The sequence below is a fragment of the Callorhinchus milii genome, unplaced genomic scaffold (genome assembly GCF_018977255.1).
Source record: "Callorhinchus milii isolate IMCB2004 unplaced genomic scaffold, IMCB_Cmil_1.0 Scaffold9, whole genome shotgun sequence".
In the NCBI taxonomy this organism is placed as follows: Eukaryota; Metazoa; Chordata; class Chondrichthyes; order Chimaeriformes; family Callorhinchidae; genus Callorhinchus; species Callorhinchus milii.
The window spans coordinates 7,937,346-7,957,187 of NW_024704750.1; the positions used below are offsets into that span (position 1 = coordinate 7,937,346).

At 39.1% G+C, this 19,842-nt stretch overlaps 1 long non-coding RNA gene across 2 annotated transcripts in view; it reads right to left on the bottom strand.

Annotated features, from left to right (window-relative positions):
- Positions 1 to 19,842, bottom strand: part of LOC121849698 — a 92,848-nt gene that overhangs the window by 64,170 nt on the left and 8,836 nt on the right. For both annotated transcript variants that reach the window (XR_006085303.1, XR_006085302.1), the window contains exons 2-3: positions 18,992 to 19,112; positions 17,785 to 17,929 (exon numbers count right to left, since the gene is read on the bottom strand). This is a non-coding gene — a long non-coding RNA (uncharacterized LOC121849698). The remainder of the gene's footprint in view (positions 1 to 17,784; positions 17,930 to 18,991; positions 19,113 to 19,842) is intronic.

Genomic DNA, 19,842 nt, shown 5'->3' on the forward strand with positions numbered 1-19,842 from the left:
GGAGCCTTGAACATTTTATTATAGGGTTGGTTCCTCTGATAAACGTACATTCTTTTAAGCAACAGGAATTGAGCTCATAACGTCAGTAAATGTTATTGCACTCTTTAACAAGCTCTCTTTCAATCTTGCCCTTTGGTTTAAAGGAAAGATTCATTTCATGCTCACTAGACGGACTAATTCCAAGTGATGGTGCAAATCCTTACTCTAAGTGGATTGGGATGCATGGATTTTTCTGGTAAATGCTATCAACAGTTGTAAATGAAGCCTCCATTGAATGTTTTCAGAGCTCTGACATTTGCAGGTGCTAGAGGGATTTGTGCAGTGGATGCCTGGAATACTTTTGAAAGTAGGAGAGATTATTAGCTTGCTGGCATGAGTCCTTTGTGCCACTACCAGCTATTAGTTATTGGCTCATGCCCAGGATCGTCCACTTTGGAGTAGATTCTGCCACCAAGGGAAATGTCATTAAGGGCTGTACTTTATTCTTGTTAGTATGTTCCAGCATAATTAGCAGAAGTTGTTCTCCAGATGGTTTCCTTCCTGTCAGCAAGTACCTATGGTTTAATGATCTGTCTTGGATTCCACATTTCATTGGGTGAGGTTAGGAGCAAAATTATATACTTTGATCCACCCTCTGCTAATTCTTTCTTAAGAATTCATGAGTTGTGGGAATTAATGGCGGATATGGGAAGAGAAAAAGAAACTGCACGGCTCACATTGTAACAGGTCCCTCTGACACGATTGCTGCAAGAGTTTCTTTCTGCTCAGTGTTCTGAATTTCATTAAGCCTTTGTTACAAAATATTGCAGAATCAAGCTAATTTACAAGGTTTTAATGGAATTAAAGTTTCGAAATGTTCCGTGCTCTTTACAAGGGATTTCAAGCTTAATTAATTCTTGGCCTCATTACCACTGATGGGTAGACTGTTAACCCTTTAGGACCCGACTTTTCTCAGATAGCACAGTATCTGAGCAGTCATTTATACAGCAACACATAATGTATTAAAACTTTTTTTNCAAAAAGAGAATTATACTTGGTAAATAATTAAATGCCACTTTATATTTTCTGATTTTTTTTAAAAAGCTCATAAAGTTCAAATATTAATTAACTTAATATAAATTAAATATTAATTAATGGAGTGGAGTCCTGTAGCTCAGTTGTTAGAGCACTCACTTTGCAAATAACAGACCTGGGTTTGAAACCTTGGGCAAGTTTCCTTACTCAACATGCCTGATAATAATCCCTCAAGAAAAAAAACAATAATAAATTGGTCATTTCAACCCACGACTGTTTGTGGGACATTGCTGTGTGCAATTGGCTGCCACATTTTGCCCACAAATATACAGTCAATTCACTTTACAGTCTATTCTGTGAAGTGTTTTGATACGTCTAGAAGACATGAAAAGCGGTATATCAAACGCAAGGATTATATTATTATAACTTTATAATTGGTTTAAAATATCTATTTCTTCCCTGATCGCCCCTTCAATTTGCTTCCTTTACAAAATATAGTCAGCTTATGGATGCCTTCTGGTCCTTCACTTGAGTGGCCATTTTTTTTAGATTTGAACCTTATGGTGGAGTGCTGACACAATGTTTGGCAATGAGGACATCACGGCTGAGCCCGAACATATCTTCATCCAATCTCCACATGTGCACACACACACGCACATGCATACGCATGCACCACATTTTCAGGCAGAAGTCATGAGATGGCAATCAGAATTGTGAAGTGCTTTGAGACGTCTAGAAGACGTGAAAAGCACTATATCAAATGCAAGGATTATTATTATTATAACAATGGTTATGTTTTGCAGCTGAAGGATAACTGCATTCTTTCCTACTTGCAACACCTTATTTGTATATAGTCTGCATAAGATATGTGCCTGGTACCCAGTTTATGACAGGAGTCTGAAATAAAGTTTCAAAGCTCCACCAATGAAACCCAATCCTTTTTGTAACTACTTTTATTGACTGTTAAGATCGCTGGCTTATCTTATTCCTGTAAATTTTCTTCCTCTGTTGTCATTTACATTTCTGTTCCTGTACTCACCAAAGTTCTACTCATTTCATTCTTAATTGCAACAAACGTCTAACAGAATTGTACACTTAAACTATGGATAACATACTGAATATATACTACATCTTTAGAGGTTTAACACCAATTTATTTCTCTATTGCAGTTGAAATTGAAAGTTGGGTGTTTCTCATTGTCTTCTGTACTTAAAATTATGTAGCTAAGAGAACAGGAAAGTAACCTATTCCCAGGTTGCTATAATAATCTGTGCACTTGATATAGTGCCTTACACCACCATCAAAATGTCTCAGGATTTACTGTAGAGTGTAGTTACTGTCTATTATAGGCGAACATGGCAACCAATTTGCAAAGCCTCACAGACAGCCATGAAGTGCGTGACCAATTTTATCTGGAAGAATGTTGGCCAGAATGTTCGGTTTAACATATCTTTGGAAGGCCGGGTGGCACATCATACGATACAATGCTTTCCCCAGGACTGCATTGAAATATTTGCCTGGACCAGGAGCTCAAAGTCTCGACGTCTGCAACATTCTGACTCAGCCAGGAAGGCTACCAGCAGTCCCCTTGTGCTGCTAAGCTGTACTCTGGCTTTTTCTCGAAGACACTTAATCACTTGACACATCTTCTAGGCTACCCTCCTGATATGGGGAATGATCAGACTTCCCAATGGTCTGTGGTATGCACACTAACAATGTTCTGTGCCCCTATGGATACAACATCCACTTGTACAGGTGCTGGGAGCCTTCATTACCTTCTGCAAGTAGTGCATTTTTCATGTGCGAGCCCATGTATGAAGAAGTTACCTGTGAGGTGCCCAAGAGCAGAATCAATGGAATGAAATGTTGGGAAAGGGGCCAGAAGAACGTCACCACTCTCCCAATTTGATAACAGAATTTCTGAAGCTTTGATGAGGGTGAACCAAGTTGATTCTTTAATACCTTAGGCGAAACCTTAGGCAAGTTCCATACTTCCTACACCTCTATTTTCCCTTGCAATAAGTAGGAACACGGTTGTTACTCGATTGATGGATGGCTTTCTGGGGGTAATAATCGCTTAAAAAAAATATTAATTTGGTCACTCAATCCACGACTGTTTGTGGGACATTGCCGTGCGTCATTGGCTGCCACGTTTAGCCCACAAAATACACAATCAATTCACTTTATAGTATATTCAGTGAAGTGCTTTGAGACGTCTCAGCAATGTGATAAAGTGCTATGTCAAATGTAAGGATTACTATTTATTATAATTATTACCTTACTCCAATTCATGATTGTAAAGAGGGAGGATTCTGGATATACTAAAATAGAAATGAAGGAGACGGGGTGGGGTTAAATTATTTTTTGGGTTCAGATCATATTATCAAATGAACATACAGGAGTAAAAAGTGTGAGACATTTGTATTAACTGCAGGAGGAGTGAGAACACTACACTTCAACAAGTCGCAATGGAGTAACTGCACTGTTTACCTTGTACACACAAAGCTTTAGGTCATCTATATTAAGTCTAGAAGAAATTCTGGGACATGTTTTTTCCTGTTAGGAAGCGCTGCCCTGAGAAACCTAATGTTTACACTCTGTCTACTTGGATTTTTTTTAAGGAATAAACCTTTATGGCTTAAAGCGCCATATCCTTAAATGTTTACGTGTTTGTTTCTTTGAAATGAGAACTTCAAATTAACAAAATTAACAAACACATTATTGTAAGCAGACCATGGCAAAAATTGCATGAGAAGCTCCCATCTTCCTGCAAAAATTCAGGACTTCTCATGCGATTCTTAGATGATCATTAAGATTTTTCTCCACGTACATGTAAACCTCCATAATTGTCTGTCAGAGAAATTTCCCTTTTATGCATATTAAGCCATGTAGATGTCTCTTCAATCACTGAATGGCGTAATAGTTTCTGGTCTCTTGTCTGCTTATATTCAGTCAATGACAATTAAGCATTGTAACCACATTGAAAAGAGCAGGAACACAAATCCAGCCCCACTTTTAGCTATTTTGAAATAAAGTTGATCATTTTTGCATTGCATTTTAATTTCCTGAAGTTGAGCAAATTGGAGTGTAATAGATGTTCATCTATCTTGAAGTCTGAAGCCAATCTTTGTGCTTTTTCAAAATATTTTGTCAAACTCATACCCCAGTCTCCCTGAATCTCTCTGTTGAATACAAAACAAACCTTTTTTTTTGTACAAAACAAAATTGGATTTGGAAGACTTCATTTTTAAAAAAAAAGTTTGAGTTGAACAAATTAAAAACAAATATTTGCATTTGCATCACCCTTTCCATGTCACGCCATTTCTCAATTTCCATATACTTTAATTCAGCACTGACTGGTAATGATTATGTTGATCTAATACACTGACTGCAACCTCAACATGGTTGCCAGGATGAGCTGTGCTCTTAAAGACGTCAGCACTATTTACTGTTCAACACTGAATCACATCAGTTACATTACTTCAACATTCCAAACCCCAAAGTCGGCAAAACAGGAGTCATTCACAAACCCTCGAATTTGATTTAATGCCTTTCACATCGGGAGGATGTCTCAAAAATCCTTTCCAGGATTTACTGTAAAGTATAGTTGGCTGTGCATTTTATAGGTTAATGACCTGGGTGCGCTCAAAATGGCCACCAATACACTTCCCCACAATCACTTTAAATACACGGTGAAAAAAATTAAGCCTCCATATAATGCGGCATCTCAAAACATTGCTGAAAGCAATGCTTTAAATTTAATGATCCTATTAAAATAAAATAATGCTATTGTTCTAATTACTGTATTGCTTTGCTAGCCAACAAATTAAGTGGATTTTTGTGGGTGTTGAACCACAATTTCAGCAATAAATCTGTAAATCAATCTTCAGCTTTCATTTGTAGCTCGGTGAACAATAACACACCTATGGTATTTAGTCTTGCACAGACATAAGTGGGGCTGGTGAGTATAATGTGGAGGTTCCGTGCACTCCATGTTTTAGCTGATCGTTTTCTATTCACCTGTATATAATAGATTTATATTTACATTGATTTACATTTGGAGGTCATGAAAACCTGTACTGAGACTTACACAGCACACAATAGGTTTTTATTTCAATAGTTATGTTGAGAAACGGACCGATGCAAGAATTTAACCTTGGAATCGGGTAGAGTTATGCTGAAATGTTTGTCAGGGGACACAAGAAACATCACAAGAGTTCATTGATTGTATGTGAATAATTGACAATAGAGCTGACGTGATTATTTACTTCTGGTTAGTTTTTGGGGGGTTGTGTGTGAGTTTGACACTGTGTGGACAGTTTAAAGATCCCATGTCATTTCACCAGCTGATACATTTCCAACGGGTGTTCGCTGCTTTCCAATACCTCAGCTGCTACACCCTTAACCTTTGCAACTCCTTCCCTCTCCCCTCCATCTCGCCCTCTTACTCCTCCATCTGTTCTTAAATCTCTCCTAAAAACCTCTTTTCCCCCTTTCCCCCTCCCTTCTCCGTTGTTCAGCCTCTGATCCAGTCACCGTGAAGTGCTAGATACTGACCTATGTGAAGGGCGCAAGTTGTTGTTGTAATTGGAACAATTATCCTTGCATTTGATATTGCACGTTTAAGGTCAAACGAGCTTCGCAAAATGACAGCAGCAGGTCAATTAATGGATTTGAAAAGGAACTGAATGAATTCCTGGATTTGAAAGCGATTGAAGGTAAAAGAGACAAGTTCAGGCACAGGTAATATATTCCACAGGCCATTATAGCTCCAGTCATGTTTGGAGCTTGGGAGAGTTACCCGTGGAATGCAGCTGGTCAGGTTGACTTCTGCAGGTTGGGGAGTTAGATTGATATCCTGGAGTTATTTTGCTCAATTATCTTTGGGACTGCAGGAGACATTTCAAAGTGTTTCTTTCCTTTGAAGTGCAGCTAGAGAGTATTTACCCCCAAGAAGATCAAATAACATGAAGCCGATGAAGCTAATACACAATATTGGGTTACTTTTGTCTGATGAAAAGAACGAGCTTGTTGGGCACATTGGTCTTTTCTCATTCCATACCATACCTTTAGCAAGAGAAAATGGTGAGTGACAGGTTTTCTAAATTGTGAAAGGTTCGCGATGCCAGCAATTACAAAAAGGTCCTTGTTATAATATTTGTGAGATCGAGGTGTGACCATGACCTTTTCACCTTTCGAACCAGTGTTCAAGATAAGTTGAATGCCTCTGAATAATCTTTATTAAAGATTGTGAAGGACAGAGTGTCCAGTGCAAGAATGTCGAATATCCTTATGATTGGAGTCATGGAAAATAGAAAGGTCAGAACAGTGTAGGTCCTTAGGTCCCTCCCCAATCCCGACCCCCAGCTCAGGTCCAAATGCCTGACTGTCCAATGCCTTGGGACGTCCTCCGCACGTGAAAGGTGCTATACAAGTGTAATTTTGTATTGTATTGTACAGTAATGAGTCTGTAACTAGTTCGGTGTAGTTTATGGTCCCAGCGCAAGGCGCACATAGGAATCTAGAATTGGCCTCAGTGCCACTAGACTAGACAGGAAAAAAGAACCACTTAAACATTCCCGGTTCTGATCTTTATCCAGTGACTGTTACTTGAGAGAAAACGTGTGTGACATTAGTGAGGACAGGAGCAGAATTGTGGTATTTTCTCCACCCCCCCCACCTCTGCCCTGGAATAACTGGCCAACACTCACTGTCTGGGCTTGCACGTGAAAATAAACATATTATTTATCCTTTGTAATGCAATGAATCTAACATATTATCTAACAATTTATCTCCCATTGACAAATAGAATCAAACAATTGCTTCCCTCAAGAAACGGTCATTACATTCTAATGCTGGTTACGAAATCCAATCTGCACTCACACACAAGGAGAACAATTATTTTCTTGAAGTAAAAACTGTGGGAAATAATTTAAATATATCAAGTGAAGTGCCAGACAGTTCCTCTTAATTGCTCTTGTGGTTTCTCTAGATCTTTTGGGTGGATCACAAAAATAACCAACTCTTCCTCCCTTAGGAAACAATTGAGAACAAAAAAAAGCATTCCCAAGACTAGTCTTTCTTGTCGCTGAACTGAACACTGGAGATAGGTTGAGGTGACTAAAATGTTAAAACACAAACTTGGAAAATTACTGCTTTGGAACTATAATCACTTAGAGAGATTTACAATGTCTTGTTCTTGTTTGTTATGGTCCTATTTATACAAACTGTCTTACATCCACCACCAGTCAACACAATACTATACAAGATTACATTTGTATAGCGCCTTTCATATCGGGAGGACGTCTCAAGATGCTGAAGTTGGATGCAGCACACAGCTTAAGAGAATGGTTCTACATTATATTTCTCATCCTACCAGACTGCTGCACTTTCCTGCAAGCCTTCTTCCCCCACTCCCTCTCTCCCTCCCTCCACTCTCCCTCCTATAGTCCACCACAGTCAATTTATCCCTGTCCTCTTAAACTGTCTTAAACTGTCTTCTGATATCCTTCTGACTCACTCCCCACCCCATCTTCCCCCCTCCCTCTCTGCTTTCAAAGTCCATTTAAATACTACCTCTGTGACTGCACCTTTGGCTACCTTTCCCTTAGCCCCCTCTTATCCCACCCCCGAACAGATATCCTACTTTAGGATGTTCTCCCTACCTGTAAGTGTACATTGTTAGATTATCTTGCTATAAAAATATGACCTGACACAGAGAAACAAGATGCATTTGTTTGACATTACCCAAAGAATCCAAAAGTGTGTAATGCAGCTTCACTTAAAGAGATCAGTTTAGAGATGTTATGCTATCTTGTGACATAAGAGGAAAAAATAAGCTGTGCCATTTTCTTCAAACATAGTTTGAATTACACAGAAAAGCACCATATTTTGAGGCGACATTACTATGAGCTGAATTGATGACAAAATGTTAATCCACAGCTTCCTTAAAAACACATGTTATGCACATGTAAACTTGATCAAGGAACATAGTACTGTCATTAAACAAATGTATTCTGTGGTTTTGGCTATACGTTTGAAGAGATATATTTTTCAGTGTGACATGCTGAGTTTTATCAATAGACTATTTACTACCAAAGAGAACTGAATATTAGTTTTTTTCTGTTGAAATTATTCATGAGTTTGATTTATACTCAGAGACAAATCAGGGTTAAAATAGCAGGGCTAAGTTTTCTTTCTGACTGAGGTCAATTGTAGTACTCCCACTCCAGCCACAGCTGAGATCAGCGAGCTCAGCAAAGACCAAGAATGAACTTTGAACCTCCCTTGGGTCTGTGTGGTTCAGTTTCACATGAGGTTGAAGTTTATCAATTGAGCAATCAGGAGTCTCCTGATGGGCTGAAATTTTCTTCCATGCAATGTGACTCAGCTCAGTTCCGAGTGTGTAAAGATGTACAGCTTGAAAATACCGTTAATGTGGCACAACATTGGCAATCCCATTCATAGGTTACAAGTGTGGTAGGTATAGGAAGCGCAGAATTCACAAAAGTCTGCCCGAGACCTCTATTTTGAGGTTGGAAGTGGATCACACACATTGACGACAAATTAAAAGGAACTTGACTCAGTGTCAGGCCTATGCTATGAAAAGTGCAAACACAATTCATCTTGATGAGCAGAAATATTCACAAATTGAAAACTGAAACAAATTGATTGTTCAGAGTCATTGGCATAAAACCGTTCAACTAAACAAAAGTATAAACTTAACGAAAACTTGAAATACCACATCAAGTAACTGCTCTGTTTGCAGCTCACTGTGATTAATGGCTGGGTATCCAGTTTCAACATGGAAACAATTTACTGTTGCACTATACACATGTAATTCTGGATTAATTTAATGCAATCCAGAAATGTATACACCCACCATCTGTATTCTTTCTTAAAGGATGACTGTCACCGTGAACAGGGGAATGGAGCTATTATGGTATTGTGGTGCAATTTGAAAAGAGAAGGGAGAAAATCCTGCCCAGAAATCCCTCCAGATACAATCGGTCATTCAGTTCATGACTTTTTGCGGGACATTGCTGTGTGCAAATTGGTTGTTGGGTTTACCTTTCAATGCACAGGTCACTACACTCAATAGAAACTTTGTGAAGCACTTCTGAGAAGTTCATAGCATTATTGGTGCCAAATGGAAGGACTATTATTGTTAACAACAGTTGGCCAACCTTAACAACTAGCAACACAGCAGTAAGGCAGCTGAGTGACCGTTTTAAGCAGTACTGTATTAGTTTTCGATGATACACCACAATCCTCTGGTGAAAGTTTCTTTTGGAAGTTCAGAATGTTTAAATCATTCAAAGATACTACGATTGAAAAGATTCCACTGAAATATCCGCCTCTTACTGGGTTAAAGGGTTTATTTATATTGTATTCCTCAGCGTAATTTAACCACAATTGATGCAGTGCCCATGTCAGGAGTAATGTACATAACTACTGTGATAAATGAAGATTCTTCTCAGTTGCAAGACATACAACACTGGATAAAATGCATGTATACATTACAGAGGGAGGACAGGATTGAAGCTGATCTCAGATATCTGCTGAAGAAATGTGGAAAAATCTCCAGCCAGTTCACTGTAAGTGTTCAGTTTACAGAAACACTTGCATTAACAAAAATATCATCTTAATGCTTGTTTGTGGATTCATGCAGATTCAGCAGAAATTTATATTCACCTTTGAAGCTTGGCTTACATTTGCTTAATAATAATAATCCTTGCATTTGATGTAATGCCTTTCATGCCTTTCACGTTGTCTCAAAACGCTTCACAGGATTTACTGTAAAGTGGATTGACTGTGTATTTTTGAGAGAAATACGGCAGCAAGTTGCACATGGCAGTGTTTCACAAACAGCCATGGAGTGTGTCACCAATTTTACTTGGGGGATTGTTGGCCAGGACACCGGAAGAAACTCCCTCGCAAAAAACAGAGTGAACTGTACTCCATGTATTAAGATGTTGAGAGCAGCATGTCTGAAGAACTTTGCTGTTCCTATTGCTGTGGATATGTTCACACAAGGCATAGGAAAGCAAGGCAGAGTTACTCACTTACTAGAAGCAAGATACTGTGCTTGCATGAGGATGAGTCTGGCAGGGGTTTCCAGTGGTAAAGCTAGCAACGTGGAATGGAAGTCAGAAGTGGCCAACAAAAGAGAGTAGTGCAGGAATGTTATAATTGCTGATCAAATTCTCAGAGTTGTTCCATCAGCCCCATTAGTGGGTAAGATTCTAACTTTCAGAAAATTGCTATTCACATGATGGTCAGGCTCCCAGCCACATAAAACAGTAGAAATATAATCTCTACACTCTATGCAAGAACGCCGACATGTTTTCAGTTCAACTGCTAGTGGCTTAACTTAACTGTGCTGGACCTACCCTATTATGATAATATTGTGTTTGCCAAGTTAACCATACAAGCATAGGTCCACATCTGGATAATATCAGATGACTTGCTTTTCCAGATGATTACTCCCCCTCACCCTCACTTGAAGGCATGAACTCCTGCTGGGATATGGGTCCAGTGCTACAATGCTAAAAGCCACTCTGAAGTACCCAAGTATCTTGCCTGAATCACCAATCTTCATGAATGAACTTAGATAGAGAGTGTCAGTAGATTATTTGACTGTGGATGAGTATTACTACAAAGACAATTCTCACCCTACCCAACATGTGCGCGCGCAGACGCACACACACAGCACACACACACCACACACATACACAGCACACACACTTTCCACCAGGGCCACTGGCTAGCAATCAAAAGCATGACCCTTGGCTGTTTTTCCCTTAATTAGACTAGGGGCAATATGACATTGCCCCCATCTGCTTTTTCAGCTGTGATCAGCTACCTCAGCACAAACAAAACTGGAACAACATGTCACCCTCTAGTTTGTCTGGCCGTGTACACCAAGGAGTGCCTTAAATGACTAGGCAATTGGGAGAATTCATCTGGTCCTTTAAAGGAATAAACACAAATGACTTATTTATTTATGTTATTATTAGCGGAATACGTAGTTTGCACAGTGGAATACAACAAATACCTAATTTCTGAGAAACCACTGAATATTTTAAAATCACTTGACAAATGACAACATTTGGCAAGAATCTGGCATCTATATTTCCCCAGTTCTCCCATTTGTATCCTATATAGTAACCAGTGTTGACAGGAGAGGACAGAATGATGGAAACTGGGAGCATCTCTAACCCATGAGAGCGAACTGGTAACTTTTGCCTCACGAGGGCAGACAAGCATGGATTCCGATCAAACTGTTGCTACAGCTAGCACAATGTAACCTATGTATAATGGGTTTAAGGCATGAACTTTCTGTTAAATTTTGGATGCAGAAAAAGTTATCTGTCAGAACATCTTATTTTCAATTACGCAGCCATTTCCATGTATCCCTAGTTTGCAAATAAAGATCTAAACCTTCCAAGATGTGTTGGCTGGCCACTGATCAAGTCCAAGGACTGGTTCTAATTGTGTTAAAGTATTCCGAACCTCGGACTAAGACCAATTCTGTCACATTGATGTATGAACAATATCACTTTTGTACACATTATGATACTTATACATATGTACACTTTAAAATTAATGGCTTGGAGAAACATTCAAGTAAATCACTTTGGTTAATACTCAGCAATTACATAGACCTTTAGATTTGGCAATTCTTACACATTGCAAACTAGGCTATTCAGTTCATACTTCCAAAGGACTGAACAAAAGGCAGAACTGTATTTTTCAATTTGCTTTCACTTGCCTCAGTTTTCACATTGTCCTCACATCATTCTCATTTAACTATGCTAATCAAACAGCAAGGAATAGATTTCCTTAACAAATCTGATTTTCTCGAATGCCTTGGACAGAATAATGTCCGTCTCTATTTGTGGTAAAAATGCAGAAACATTAATTTAATTGTCTGGAAACTTGCAAGGCATTTCAGCCTGGTCCCTTTTTCGGCTTAGCACATTGAGATAGCACTCTCCCTTCTGGGTCAGAAGGTTATGGTTAAAGTTTCATAATCTAGGCTGACATTCCAGTATTGTACCTGGGGTTTGCCCCATTCATTGGCAGAAGTGCCGTGTTTCACATAATATACAATGGATTATGGAATTCCCTTCATCAAAGGACTGTTGGTGCAGTTGGGGGGAGTGTTTAAGAAGGAAGTAGATAAATACTTAGTTGCAAGGGTATCTGGGGTTAGGAGAAAAGGCAGACAAATGGTATTGAGTTATAAATGAGCCTTGAATGATCTCAGAAAATGGCAGAGTGAGCTCAATGTGCTGTTCGGCTGACTCATGTATGTTCTTGTATCAAACCAATTTTGCTGGAAGTTCAAGATTTCATTATACAGATGGCAAGAGAAAGGAGATTCTCCTGATATAGTGGTCAATGGTTCTCCAGATTAATTAACTATTCACCTCATGGCTGTTTGTGGGAGCAAATAGCTGCTGTGTTTGCCTTCCAAAAACAGTCACCATACTTGATAGTAATTAGCTGTGAAGTGCTCAGAGATGTTTCTGTGTGATCAGGCACATTCGTGCTTTCCTTCAAATTCTTACTCTCTTAATAGCTGGAGAACGTGCAAGAAAATGCGTGCAGTGTGGGAGAGAGGCAAGAAAAATGTGGGGGGGAGGAGGAAAGGAAGAGAAGTACAAAAGATTTGAAGCAGGATAGAAAGAAATAACATTTATTTTGTAAATCGAATGTAAAAAATCAGAAAGTGTGACTATAAAAGATAACCATGGCCAATATTCAGAAAACAAAAAACATTAAGCAGCAAGATCACTGAATTTTAGGAATCTTGCTGTCTTCTTGCCTTTGTGCAAACTGAAATTCTGAGTAATCCGTTGAGATGATCCAAAATGTGTTTACCTACAACGCTAGTCAATGAACTCTGCTAACATTCAGAAATGTCGTTTAGAAGAGATCATAAAACACAAATGTTTACACAACACGCTGACTGGTAACATCTGCCCATTCTTGACATAATTCCAGTTTTAAGGGACGGTGACAATTCATAAATTGACAGAACTATGGCTGATATTTTTTGTTTTCATTTATACAGTAGCAAAATAATTTCTTATTAACGATTCTAGAAAAAAGGCAAAAAAAATTGATTTACCAGTGTTTTTTTTAAAGGGTCTCCAGTTATTGCTTTGTTTACCCAGGTTGGATGCCTAAGGTCAAAGAAACATACAAATTTCAGCACAAAAGGAGCCCATTCAACCCACTGTGCCAATATCTCACTTGGTGAAGACATTGTGCAGGGTGGAACCTAGTCATACACACCCAGAAGGATGCCAGACTTAAGTCACATACCATGCTGGATTTGTTGTTCTCAGTCAAGGAAGCATTGGGAGTGCTAACTTGACTTCAACATCCATGAAAGAGGGAGGAGAGGAGTTAGATCAGTCAGAGTTCCCACTCCTGGTGCTTATCTGGTTGAACCATAGATGCGTGTGGACACATCATCAACAACAAGATTACATTTGTATAGTGCCTTTCATGTCGGGAGGATGTCCTACGGGATGAATAAAGGATTAGGTTTGGCTGTCAAATTGCATTGCACCTTTTACATAGGATAATAAATGTCTCAAAATGCTTCACAGAGATGGAGTGGAAACACTGCCCATTGTAGCTAAATAACAGCCACTTTGGCAAGACACTGGAGGGTGGCCAGAGCCTGTGGAACCATACCCCAGGCATATGTCGGAATTTACAGGAGGGAACGAGAAATAAAATATGTATGAAAAGGTAACAGCCAGCCACTTCTGGATTTTTCACACTATAACAACAACAACTGGCATGTATACAGTACCCTTCATAGAGGAGATGACCGCATAAGCACAGTCAAAGAGGTAGGTTTGAAGGCAAAACTTGAAGACAGAGAGGAATCAAGATGCAGGGGTCAAGGAGGGTTTCCAGAGGTTAGGGATACAGTATCAGAAAGCTCAGCCACTGATGATGTCGCGGGTGGGGCGGTGGACATGCAGCAAACCTGGAGTTAGCTGAGTGTCTGTGTGGGGGGGTGGGCTAGAAGGGGGTGCAGAAAGAATACGAAGGGATTTTTAAGTGAGGGGGAGGACATTGAATTCAATCGGCTGAGACATAGAGAGACACTGAGGCCTGCTGAGGACAGGGGTGATAGACATGACAAGCACGAAACAAAATAAATAAATTTGATAGAAGGACAAGGAATGATGACCTGCTTCACTTCTCCCATGAGCTTTGGTAATAGCATCTGTCATTGAGTGTGGGCGAAGATACTCCATCAAGGATATATTGTAGCAGATTCTTTTAAAAGCAAAAAGCAGTTGATTAACTATTTTTATTAGGTGGAAAATCAGGGCAATTTTCTTTACAGATTTCCCAGCTTCTCATAATGCCTATCTTTTTCAAGTAAATTTCGTGAAAGTAAACAACGGCAGTGGGAACCAGTTTTATTTGAAAGTCCATAAAGATTACACTGTAGAATTTCCACAGAAAACACACAAAGCTCTCTCTGCAGTCGTTTCTGGTGGATTTAGTCTTTATTTGTTTTGAATCATAGCCTACAGCTGTGAATAAAAGGACATAGTTTCCTTTAAGCTAATTTCCATCACCATCAGCCAGGGTAAGGATTGAGATAAACAGATACAAACAATTGCAATTGGGATAAAGTTAAGAATCATGGTCAGTAATTTCTTTAAAAAATTTCACAGGCAGCCTATTGGGTCTAATGTTAAAATGCACTTCCATTTTGGGAGGTCTTAGTTTAAAACCAAGCCAGACAGATGGGATAAAAGGCTTCTCCCCTCCCAAGCAGATAAAGGTCAAAAGTGAAATGCATTTGGACAATGTCATTCCCAGTGGATGGGAGTCCACAGTACAAACTTCCTTTCAATTCTAGTGCTAATCGACACCAATTAATGCAGCAACCTCACCCAGGAGCCATCATGTAGATAAACATATATGCAGTAGGGATTATCTTCTGAACTAATGTTTCAGGCACGTCGGTGACCAATGCAGCTGACCACTAAAAATAGCAATCTTTGCCACTAGATTCTTTATAGCGGGAAAACCCACTCTAATGACTTAGCAAAAAAGCGTATGTTAGTCTCCATTGTCTGTATGCTGTCGGAGAGAGAAAGATTTCATTCTCCAACATGGTCCTTCATCTCTCAAGTTCCCCTTCTGCCTGTTCCCCTTCCCTCCCCAGAAAAATGGAGCAAATCTTAGCTGTTGGTAATGTAACATCCAAACACTTTAATTAGTGAAGGAATCAATTGAAGGTTCAGGCACAGACTACATGGTCGTTGCACAACTTTCTACTATTTCTTGTGTGAAAAACAGCTGTATTTCTTTGTCCAACATCTGTCACATACCAACTGTGGACTGAAATTATAACTGTTTAAGAAAGAACAGCAGTTTAGTTTATACAAGTTATTTGGAAGCAAAAGCTGCCAAACGAGTGATAAAACAAGCATTCAAACAACAACATATAAACCAAAAGAAAAAAAAATGAAGTGTGACTAGCCAGAACAATCATCGTACTCAGATCCGAGAATTCTAGTGATTTTTCACACACATAAAATGGGACAATCTCAAGATTGATTCAAAAAGCCTTAAAAGGAAAGAATCAGCCCAAAGTTTCAAAGTTTTGCAGCATCATATACAGTAATAATAATAATCATCAGCAGCAGCATTCTTGCATATCAAATGCAAGGATTAATATTATTTAGTATAGTCAAGAGGATGTTTCAATGCGCTTCACAAGATTTACTCGAAAGTGTAGTGACTGTATTTTGTTGACAAATCCGGCAGCCTATTTGGGCATAACAATGCAACAACAATAGCCTTCAAGTGAATCTTTAATGTCCACCTGAACAGGCAGACAGAACTTTGGTTTAACACTCTCATTCTAAGGATTGAGTTGGGGGAGTTCAATTTTTAAGATTTATCCGACCACAGTAAAATAAGAGAGAACCTGATATAGATCTTGGTATTAATGGTGAAACAGACCCGTGGAGCTGAGACATGTTCACTGTCTCAATGAGGTGGCGGAGTAAAAAATAATTTTGGATTTGAGGTTGACGCAGATTCAGTGGGATGCTATTTGCTCCTGGCAAATGCTTTATACGATTAAATCAATTTATTAATCTAGTTCTATATGTGCCTTTCCTCTGCATGACCTTAACTACTTAAAAGTAATGCTGTAAATCTCATGTTTCATCATTCTGCTCAGAATCAGCAACAAGGAATTCAAAAGAACATTTCTACCCAAGTGTCACTTCCTCTCATTAAACATTGGAATTCTTTCATGTTTAAGAGGTTTTATGACCATGTAGTTGTTTATGAGTTCTGTTCCCTTGTTAGTTCAATAAAGTGCTGTAGGATTCTGGAACAAATTCAGCTATGTTAATCTCAATCAACATTAAAATTCCTCAAATCAGTAATTTTCTAAATATATCGACAAATTATCTTGATGTGACCCGACTCACAAGGGTACTCAGTATTGAATCCTTCATACTCAGAAGATGACTTATTGCTGAAGGATTTTACTTCCCTTATTTCAACCGCAGCACTGTTAATCAAATAACAATTACTTCTTACTTTGGCAGCTGAATTATCGTCACATGTACCGCAAAGTCCCAAAGTTATTTCAACCAGACACAAAACAATCAAAAGAAGCAAAAGCTGACTAATAGAAAGGATCATTTTATCTTCCTGACAGTTAGATAATAATTAATTATTCACCCCTTATTCACCTCTCCCAGCAATTTGTGACAACGTTTAATAATTAGCACCAGGTCTATGAAGAAACAGTATTTTCTGATCTGAAATGATTAACTTCATCCTGTTCAGTGCAACATATTACGTATTACTTACATGTTACATAGAATTTCATAGAATATGCAGCACAGAAACAGGCCGTTCGGCCCAACTGGTCTATGCTGGTGTTTATGCTCCACATGAGCCTCCTCCTGCCCTTCCTCAACTAAGCCCATCAGCATAACCTTCTGTTCCTTTCTCCCTCATGTTCCTATCTAGCTTTCCCTTAAATGCATCTATGCTACAACTCCTTATGGTAGCAAGTTCCACATTCCCACCACTCTCTGGTTAAAGAAGTTTCTTTTGACTTCCCTATTTGATCTATTTGTGACTATTTTATATTGATGGCCCCTGGTTTTGGTCTCCCCCACAAGTAGAAACATCTTCTCTGTCTACCCTATCAAAACCTTTCATGATTTTAAAGACCTCTATTTGGTCACGTGCTCAAATATAGATTGGTTGGCAAACTAAGGGGAGCAAACTGTACTTTCACCAATGTTATATTGTAGGTTACATAACCTTATTCAGAAATGAAACCGCCTTGACATCAGTAAGGATATGCAAAATCAATCAGTATCACTTCAGCGGACAGAACCTTAATTGCCAATGACTTTGTTTTACCATATTTACTATTATATGCTACTCTCACAATCTCACCTCACATACCATTGCACTAAATTTAGATATTAATTATGAATAGTTAATCCCACCACACAGGACAGTTTGAAACACTGTGCTATCTTACCTAATCTGGACGTCCATGAGGATACTATTGATGTCACTAGGCCAGTGGTGTTCCCACCAGACTGCTATGGAATGCAGCCAAACTGTAGTCCATTGCCGTATGAATCTAAGATATGGAGCCTTCTGCACTGTCTGATTTTCAAGAATTATTAAACCAAAAGAAAATCATGGTATCTTGTTTTCCTCTAACATTCCTACCTTGAAGGGCGAGTTCTCTATTTCCATATCCATCTCCTCCTCGACCTTGTGTGTCTCAGTCTATGTCACTTCCAACCTAAAAGTAGATCTCCAATTCGCCTTGCTCTGCGATGTATGCTGCTTCTTTTGTACCAGGTAAGTGCTCCTGTGGTTTTCACAGAATGGAAAGCATGAGAGAAGATACAACAACCTCTAAGCTGCTGTTTACAATAAAAGTCCTTTGTGCTGCGTAGCGGGATGAGTTGTGTGGATTGTGTTTGAACCTGGATTGTCTGTGCAGGGAACTGTATTAAATTAGGAGTGTATCAGTGACCGCATCAGCAATAACAATGATTTATGGTTTATTGACTGGAAGTTATTGCGTCAAATAATGAATGATATGTACGTTCTATGCTGTTTTAATTATACATTAACAGTTCATAACGGTCACATTTTGATATGTATTTTACAGTTATCACATTCTCCTGACAATTCTGCATCTACTCCAAGCTCAAGGCTGAAGTAGAAGCCATGCCTCTGTTGCTGTCAGGAAGCTCCTTCTTCTATGGTCTTCCTCCAGTTCTTCTGAATCAATTGCCAAAAAAGCAATCTTTTTATTGAAAATATTTGTTCACATTTTGAAACATTTTTGTATACCTTGTACTAATCTTTTAGACCTATAACTTGCCGAACAATTCTCTGAGGTTCATAGTTCGGAACTCCGCCGCTAAGATACTAACCCCACAAAACTCTGGATCCCCATCACACCAGTCCCTGTCAGGCTGCACTGGCTCCCAATTTCGACTTCCAGATCCTCTCTCTCGTTTTCAAATTCCTTCATGCCTTCACACCTTTCCAACTTGCTCACCCCCCACTCCACTACCCACTGCCTCCCCTCAGCCAGCTCTGGCCGCCTGTTCGTCCCTCGCCCCCTCCACTTGGGGTCAGACTCTGCCACTGTTAAGCACACAAGGGTGCTAGCCAGCATGAAAGGTGATATATAAATGCAAGCAGTTGTTGTTTTGTCTGCCTTCAGTTATTTGGTCTTAGTCAGGGCATCATTAGGAGAACTGTGCCAAGTTTACATTACACTTTCTGCAGCATGTTTGCAACACTAAAGAGGACTCGCACTTCATGAGGTTGTTGCAAGGCACAGAGGGAGTACTCACAGTACAATGACAATAGTTTACATTGTTTAACAATAACTTCTAGTATTCTCTCCACCCACCTGTAATTGGTTTTCTTTATTTTAGGATGAGACAGCGGAGGTCACCTCTCAACCCCCGATGAAAAAGTATGACTGATTTCTCAAGAGCAAGTGATCAGTTGCTCAACATTGGAACCTCAACCTGTTAATATAAAGAGTGACCGTTTTAATATCAGTCCAATCGCCACAGTGCTTAAACATCCAAAAATCAATCTGGCGATGTTGTGCATACATTTTCTACTGAAAGCAAATAAAATCACTGTGTTAAGCAACTCAACAAAAAACAAATGATTCCATCACATTAGGTTTTGTATAAGATGTCTTCAGCTGGACAGTCAAATCTGGTTTTAGATAGAACAGCATTTTAATTAAGTTCGCAGGAACCATTTAAAATGTTCAGATGTTAATTCCACTTGCTGGGTGGGTGAGTTGGGGGTTGGAAAGCGTTCATCCTTGCTTTGGGGCAGGAATGTATTTACTGGTTAAATGTTCTTGTTTATTCAAAAGTATCCTGTTATTACTATTCGTCTACATGGATATTTTCTTAAAGAAAGCTGGTTCGATGAGATAGACCCCACAACAGACACTGAAGTTGTGAATGTCTGGTCTACTATCAGTTTGATCAAACCACTTAATTATGTCTGAACTGGTGAACTCCTGTTTGATAGTCGGCAACCCCAATTTTTTCTACCGTTTCTTAGGTAGGAACCATCAGCGTTAAGATTTGTCCATTACAATTGATCTGCCTCCAGCAATCCATTTGTAGTGCTGCCCGTGGAATACCTTGCTATCGTTTGTTCAAAGTGCATCTCCCAAAGTAATAGTGCACAACAACAACAAATGATACTTCTATAGCACCTTTCCTGTCAGGA